Here is an 8,829-nt window from a genome sequence, read left to right as displayed (position 1 = left end):
CAAAGGTTTCAATTTAACTCTTCGTGCCTTCATACTTACAGGAATTTGTCTTTCACCTTTGTTAGGCAACTCCTCAAATTTTGATTGCCAAGCCCGTATTACATAATCCTGAGTTTTATAAATAACAGCGCAAATATCAACAATATCAGATATATCATTAATAGTATCAAACTCATAATTAACAAGGGAATACTCATGAGGATCAAAATCATGAGTTGTGTGAACTCTCTTGTCTATGAGTGCTTCAATCATGTACGTTTGGTGGCACTCTTCATCTATTGGTTGTTTCTCAATATGGAAAATGTTGACCTCCATGGTCATGTTTCCAAAAGATAGTTTCATCAACCAATTTCTATAATTTATAAGTGCATTAGCCACAGTAAGGAAAGGTCTACCTAATATGAGAGGAACTTTAGAGTTAGACTCAATAACTGACTGAGTGTCTAAAATTAAGAAATCAACAGGATAATAAAACTTGTCAATTTGGATGAAAACTTCATCAACTATCCCTCTCAATTTCTTAACTGAACGATCAGCCAACTGAAGCACAACAAAAGTAGGCTTAACTTCACCCAAACAAGCTGCATATAAATGGAATAAGGCATTAAATTAACACTAGCTCTTAAATCTAGCAAGACTTGCCCAAACTCATGATTCTCAATACTACATGCAATCGTTGGACAACCATGATCCTTGTAATTAGGAGGAATTCGCTCCTCAATTAGAGCTCTAACTTGCTCCGTCAAAAATGATGTCTTCTTCACATGATGCTTCCTCTTAACTGTACACAAATCTTTAAGAACTTTTGCATAAGTGGAAACTTGTTTAATAACATGCAAAAGAGGAAGGTTAATCTTTACCTACCTGAGGTTCTCCAATATTTCATTACTAGACTCCAAAGTTTGAATACCAAATTTTAAAGTTTGAGGAATTGGTACCTTAACTGAGCTCTTGATTACCTCGACTTCCTTGGGGAACTTGGTACTATCATTGCTTTGTTCCTCTTCAACATCTTCTGCCTTATCAGTTGTTGGGATGTGTAAGGACTTACCACTTTTTGTCACAACGGCATTGACCTCTTTCAAATTTTTTTACGCCATATGTTGACCTTGGGGCATGGATTGAGGTTGAGAAGGGAACTTGCCACGCTCATTCAAACTCAAGTAGCTCATCATCTTGGATATATGACTCTTTATCTCTTTATTTTCTTCAACAATCTACGTAATCAAATATTCAAACTTTTGATTAATTTTACCTTGTGCCTTAATAAAAGCATGTAAAGTATCTTCTAAGGAGTTCCTAGAATAAAAAGATGCATGATATGGTGCAGGATATGATCTAGGGGATTGTGCAGGCGACTAGTTTTCAAACTTCCAGCTAAAGTTTGAGTGATTTCTCCAACCAGAGTTGTATGTATTTGAGTAGGGTGAAAAGGGTTTTTAATACATGCCAAGAGAATTGCAATGTTCCTCATACACTACTCTCATCTCAGCAAGTGTTAGGCAATCTTGTGTAAGATGATCTACTCCCTGACAAATAAAACAAAGTTTAGAGGCATCAACTTGGGGAATAATACGAGCTACCATAATTTCCTTCATCTTCAATGCCTCTAACTCTCTAGTTAGGCCCTCCATCCTTGCCTTCAAGTTATCTTCTTTTTTCAGATGATAGATGCCTCCACTAGAATGAGTTTGATTGGAGCATGCTCGATTGGTACTGTCAAAAGCATTTAGTTCTGCCCAATTGTGAGCTTTTTCTACAAGTTCATTCAAATACTCTATTACCTCATCCGGGTCCTTATGCCAAACCTCACCATTACACATCATTTCAACAAATTGACACTCTCTAAGAGTGAGACCTTCATAAAAATAGCTAACTAGACACCAGTTTTCATAACCATGATGAGGACACAAGCTAAGTAACTCTTTAAAACGTTCTCATGCTTTCTTTAAAACGTTCTCATGCTTGATACAAAGTCTCGCTATCCTTTTGTATAAAAGTTGAGATTTGCCTTTTCAAAGTATTAGTCTTATGATGGGGAAAGTATTTATTGAAAAAAATTTGGGTCATCTCAACCCTTGACCCAATCGACCGTGATCTCAATGAATACATCTAACTCTTCACCTTATGCTTTAGTGAGAAAGAAAAGAACTTAAGTCAAATAACATCTACAGATAGTGCCAGGTTGACCATGGAATACAGCAACAACCTCTTCAAACTCCCTAATATACACATATGGATTTTCACTTTCTAAACCATGAAAAGTAGAGAGAAGTCGTATTATACCTAGTTTGAAATCCAATATTGGTGGAAATATAATGCATGATGGTGTTGCTATGCGTGTCGGGTGAAGGTAATCATGTAGAGTCCTATGTTGATCTTCGTGCACACTCATTTTTTTAGGACTAGATGGATTATCAAACAAATAATTAGAAACATTAGATTCTAACTCTGACTCTAACATTGGTCTATAAGCAAACTGACCCAAGCCGTCTCTATACCTGTGCATGTAAGGTAGAGAAAAATGCAACACTAAAAAACAAAAACAAAACAAAACTATAGAAAGAAAAAGAAAATAAAATAAAGATGCAACAAGTTAAAAGAGGAAACAAAGTTACACCTTTACAAACTACTAAAAAGAAAAACTATCTAGCAATTCTTCTACTGTCTCCCTAGCAATGAGGCCAAAATTTGATTACACCCAAAGAATAATGCGATAGTTGTAGCAGTGCTGGGGCTGAGCAGAAATCCAAAAATCTGACCCCAACTCCGATCCGGCTCCGCTCGGAGTCGGAGTCGGAGGCCAAGCGGAGCCGACTCCGACTCCGATGCTCCGACTTTGACTCTGCATTCGACTTCGACTCCGACTCCAACTCCGCTCCGCTAATGTACATATTTTATAAAAAATATATGTGTTTTTCTATATATTAATCATATAAATATAAATAAAATAACATGTAATATTAATATATAAATACTAAAATGCTTAATAACATGTAACATTGTAATACTAATGTATAATATAACATGTAATACTAATGTATAATAATTAAAGTTGATTATATAGAATATAGATTTTATATAACTATATCTTATATAGTTAGTTAAACTCAATAATATAATAGCATAGCGACATGGGTTAATTATTATAAAATAATATATTTATGCTATAATATATAGACTAAATTAACTAATAATAGTTTAGTATATGTAAACATCACATCATGACTCATGCTGTTTCAATATTACTACCATGTAACACAGTAAAACTAAATTACTAATGTATAAATATGTGTGTTACATGTAATAATAATATATAAATACTAAAATGCATAATAACATGTAAGTTATAGTATATAGTAAATTACTAATATATATAATAGTATACTATTAGTTATATATATATATATTAAATTAATATCTTTAAGTTATTATCTACTAGTACTAGTGTAAGTGTGTAACTAGTGTTATTACATATTATTAGTTACTAGTTATTACATCTAGACTATCTAGTTATTAGACTATAGTAAATAAGTTAATAAATATTACTAATTTACTATATACTAATAGACTAATAGTATTAGACTATTAGTATAGAGTAAATTACTAAAATATATAATAGTATACTATTACTTATATATATTAAATTAATATCTTTAAGTTATTATCTATTAGTACTAGTGTAACTAGTGTTATTACATATTATTAGTTACTAGTTATTACATTTAGACTATCTAGTTATTAGACTATAGTAAATAAGTTAATAAATATTACTATTAGACTATATTAATAGACTAATAGTATTAGTATTAGTGTATTACTAATATATAATGTATATATATAGTAGTATACTATTAGTTATATAATAGTATACAAACTTTAAGATTAAAATTTAATTTAATATTTTCTAAAATATGGTTTAGCTCAAGATATGGGAATATAAAAATTAAAAAACCCAAAATATGTATAGAAGAAGGCCAGCCGGGCCGGCTGCCCACTGGGCCACTCCTACATGCCTGCAACCAAAAGTTCAAAACCCAGCCCATTGCTCCTTAAATTGATCAAAACGACGTCGTAGCATCTATTGCCTTCAATGCATTCTGTCCTGCAGCCCTAACTCGGTAGGTCCTAAGAGTTTTAACTTTTCTCCAGTCCCCGTCGCCCTGAGTCGCCACTCCTCACTCCCAGTCGGCCAGTCCCATACCCAGTTCCCAACTTCCCAAATTGGCAAAGAAGGCAGACCATCGGTCATCGCACTGTGCCGTCACAGTCAACCAAATCCGATATCATCGCAGATCTAGGTCATCACACGGTGCCGTTGCAGTCAACCAAATCCAACGCTGATGCAGGTCTGGGTCATCGCACAATGCCGTCGTAGTCAACCAAATCCAACGCCGTCGCAGTCAACTAAATCAATGCCGTCGCCCAACTCTAACTCCGTTCCGACTCCGCTCCGACAAGTCGGAGGCGGAGTCGGAGCAGAGTCTAACGTCGTTGGAGTCGGAGTCGGAGGTCGGATTCGGCCTCCGACAAAGTTGGAGTTAGATTCGGATGTCTCCAATACCGACTCCGATTCGTCGGTGCTCAGCCCTATGTAGCACAGCTTTGAGGTGTCTATTCTACAAAGAGACAAATTAAAAAAAATATCAGAAGGAACAAAGAAAAAATATTAAATGATTGATGAAGAATAAAGATTAATTTTAAATATAAATTAAATTAAAGCAAAGTGATTAAAAAAAAATCAAATTGATGAACAATAAAGTGTCGGGAATCCCTTATACAAATTCGGTATTTTAATTATTCTTAATTCATTAGATAACTCAATTGGGAACTCGATTTCTAAAATTTTCAATCGAAAGGTATAGATTTATAAACCAAAATTAAACAAAATGTAATTCTTTGAAAAATCATTCACCACTGTTAAAATACATAAATTATTATCCCTATTGAGAAAATCCAACGACAATAATATACTCGGGAAGCGCTATTGCAACAAAGAACTAAATCAATATAGATAAATAATTTATCCAAACATAATCAAAAAACTAATCCATTCAGTGGAAAAAGCATGACTGAATTTATAAACAGAATAAATTATATGATTATTCGGAGAAGAAAACATCAACGATAAATTGATAATGATAAAGTAAAAGAGTTTTAATAATTGAAAATCAAATACATAAATTAAAAATAAATTAAAACTACCATCTAATTTGCAAGTTCATCCTTAGTCCTACTTGAAAATTTAGTTATTCATAAATATAATGAACAACAAAAATCTCCAAAGAAAACTGAAGTGAACGACTGCCATGGAAGTGATTTTTTTCTCTTTTCAAATCTACCTCTTGTTCCTCTCCTCCCCCTCTATTTCGTGCTAATGATATGCTTATATAGGGTAGGACAGAAATCCTAATGTCTTTATAATTTCTACATTAAGAAAATTGCCTAAATTTTAGCACTCATCTTGATAACCATGTATGCACTTTAGGAGTTTAAATTTTGAAATCCTTATTAGAAACAAATTTATAACCCTTTAAGATAACTTTATAATTTATCAATAATCACATCAATCCGATATGTGAGTAAAAATTTACGGTCAAAATACTAAAGTATATCCAGACTCTCTCCTAGCAAATTTCGGATTTGAACATCTTGTAGTTTCCTTTTTTGATTTTTTTTTTCTTGATCTAAATTGCTCTCAAACCCCATGAAGCTCCTTCTTTGAATTTGATTAGGCTTTGACTTGCTCTTTTATAAACTTTGAAATTAAACATAAAAAAAACTACTTATGAGTATCTCAACGTAAATAGAAAATCAATTCAAGAATACACATTAATTTTTATGATTTCTATTCACATTTTAGTATTTTAATCCAATAATAGGATATTTAGAGTGCACTTTCGCGCACTCATCATGTGACATAAAGCAAGGGAAGGCAGGAGATAAAAGGGAAGGAGCTTATGACTTTATGGGGGATTCTAGTAGACTCTTGGCTAGGCTTTAGGGGCAAGGCTTCTTAGGAAGGTTTCTTCAACCTCCAGACATAGGTTCCAGCTATGGAGTCGAGACCGGGAAGAGAAATATATGGAATCTATTGTATAGTGAGGATGAGAGACTCGAAAAAATTGTAAATCAAGTTTATTACAGTGGATTCTCCCCTCCACAAGCTCCCATTGACGAAGACCCAGTACCGAATTACGTAAATCTGTGTGTTTATTACTCCCCATTTTCTCTATATTTATATACTATTCACTGCCATAAATACGCATCAACACCATATAACAACACCGAATCAATTGCGGGGGGTGGGGGGGGGGCACATAGCACCGATCCAGACTCGGCACTATCTCAACACTCCAGGGAGGGATCCTTCTCCCCTTCTCCATATAAGTATTCTCTACTTTCACACTTTTATTTTTATGAAAAATATTCCCACAATGAATGGGCTAGTGAGTCTTCCCTTACCCAGTCAATCAAATATATTGCACACTTGATTCGTGCAGTGTATAGAGCGAGAGTCTAAGCCCCCGCGCAACTTAAACTATGCATTTAAAGTCTACTGAGTACTCACATTAAATGCAAAGCGAGAGTCTAAGCCTCGCGCAACTTAAACTATGCATTTAAAGTGTGCTGAGTACTCACATTAAATGCAAAGGTACACAAAATACAAGAGCTGAGGACTGTGTGCCTAGCACTATGCACAATTCTCGTGCATGTGAAAACTGTATAGTGCCATGCACTGCCCACAACGAGTGCACCTCATCCAAACACCTAGAAGCCTCGCGGCAACCCGCTGTGAGGTCCAATGACCATCGACTCCCACCACATGGATTGTTGACAATCTCTGTTCCATACCAAGTGGTCCTCCTCCTGCGAGGCCACACCTAGTGCCTAGGCCTTGAATGGCAGGAGAATGGGTATAGTGTGCACCCATGCAAAGCTCGCAGCCTCCCAAATGACCCACCAATGGTCCACCCTCGATCGCCAGTAGTTTCTAGCAACAACCCAAGCGGGCCCCATCCGCAAGGGCATGAACAGTGCACCCGCATACAACTCACTTTGCACGCAAGATAGCAGCCGTGCCCACCCACAGCATGACCAAAAAAGGACGTTGGCAGCCACCATCTGCCCCGATGTCGCCGTCTATCTCCACTGGTGGGGTCTTCAACCACCACGGCGGACGCGAAGTGACTTACGACAGTGCACATTGTTAGCTACACGTAGCGGGAGCCCAATGAGCCCACGACATCGCAGCCATGAGTCCAACGAGAGGAACTAGTAGCCACCATGTGATCCATCGCTGTTTTTTGTCCATGCCAAGGTGGCTTCCATCCGCGTAGGCTTTGCACTTTCCAATAAGCGAGTGCACCTCGCAGTGCACCCAAGAGACTCCTCGGTCCAATCCCATCCGTGGTGCAGTAGGGGAGTTGGCGGCCTCGAGGTGGCTACCGGCATTGTCCACTAGCGCCAGTGTGGCCTTTGACCACCATGGTGGGAGCAAGCTGTCTTGCGGACATTTTGTCCTACAACATGCACACATTGTGCGGGGAGCTCAAGGAAAACTACCACGAGCCCTTTCTCCCCGCTAGCAGCCATCCCCTGAGGCACCGACATCTTCTACCTAGCAGAGAGTGGTCCTCGATCACCATGAAGAGCTCGTGAGCAATGTACTAGCAGGACCACTAGAGAGGCTCACGGACAGCACGAGCACAACTGTGTGAAGAGCCCATAGACAACACAATAGGCTAGCGGGAAAAGCTCGCAAGCACCATAATGACTGTAGGAAGAGCTCGCGAATAGGAACATTGAGAGAGCTTATAGGCAGGGTAAGCATGACCACCGTGAAGAGCTCGCGGACAGCGTGAGCAGGACCACCGTGGAAGATCACGGGCAATGGGAGCGGGACCACTTGATGGGCACCAAGGTGGACCAAGTCTTAAAGAAACTTGTAAGTTCCAAATAGGGTAATCACAAGATCAAGAGTTAGCAAGAGCCCAATATTCAAGATGGATTTGAGAGAAGGAGATCCAGTTTTCATCTACTTGATACAAGCTATGGAAGACATGACTTAGGATTTATTGAATATTTGGATTTGAGTATGTTTGGCCCAAATATGTTTTATGAAATAGGGTTTCAAGAGAAGTTTTTAAGGGTAGTTTAGGGATTCTTTTAATTTTCAGGCAGGGTTTCTTTTAGGAAGGCCTTGTATTTCGCCTAGGGGTATTTTGGGAAAGATACTTAAATTTTTAGTTTAGGGTTTTATCTTATTTAGTGGAAGGGTACTATAGCGCATCATTATTCACTCAGGGGCATTTTTGAAAAATGGGGCTTTAGTTTACCTAGGGTTTTGTGAGGTTTTAGTACACATACTCTTTGTAGCCTCATTTTAATATATATATATATATATATATATGAAAGTTTATGAAATTGATGAATTTTATTCATTGTGAATTGAGTTTATCTCCTCTTATTCTTGATTGAACTTTCAAACTTATCAAAGGTAAATTACAATCTTTGCGGCGTTCCTCCTTTGTAATCTGGGTTATTGAGACGAGTTCTTCGATAGGTCTAGATTTTAATATAATCTAGGTTCTTGAAATGAGTTTCTCAACGGGTCTAGATTCTTCCATCCCATTGACTTGATTTTGACCTTCTTGGGTTAGTTTTCAAACTAATTGTGGGTTCAAGAGATTTTACTTCCACGGGTCCACATCACCACTACTGTGAAAAGCTCACGGGCGGCATGGGTGGAACCACCGCGAAGACTTGTAGGCAACGTGAGCAGCACCATTGTGAAGAGCTTTAAGGCAACGCGAGCAGGACCACCAT

The 8,829-nt window shown here is 37.3% G+C and overlaps 1 pseudogene; it reads left to right on the top strand.

Moving 5' to 3' along the window:
• The first annotated feature begins 1,893 nt into the window (after positions 1-1,893).
• Positions 1,894-2,024, top strand: LOC122312095 (annotated as a pseudogene).
• The last annotated feature ends 6,805 nt before the right edge of the window (positions 2,025-8,829 follow it).

Source organism: Carya illinoinensis, chromosome 5 (genome assembly GCF_018687715.1).
Source record: "Carya illinoinensis cultivar Pawnee chromosome 5, C.illinoinensisPawnee_v1, whole genome shotgun sequence".
NCBI classification, from domain to species: Eukaryota; Viridiplantae; Streptophyta; class Magnoliopsida; order Fagales; family Juglandaceae; genus Carya; species Carya illinoinensis.
The sequence above is the reverse complement of the archived record's forward strand: the minus strand, read 5'-3'. Positions and strand labels throughout refer to the sequence as shown.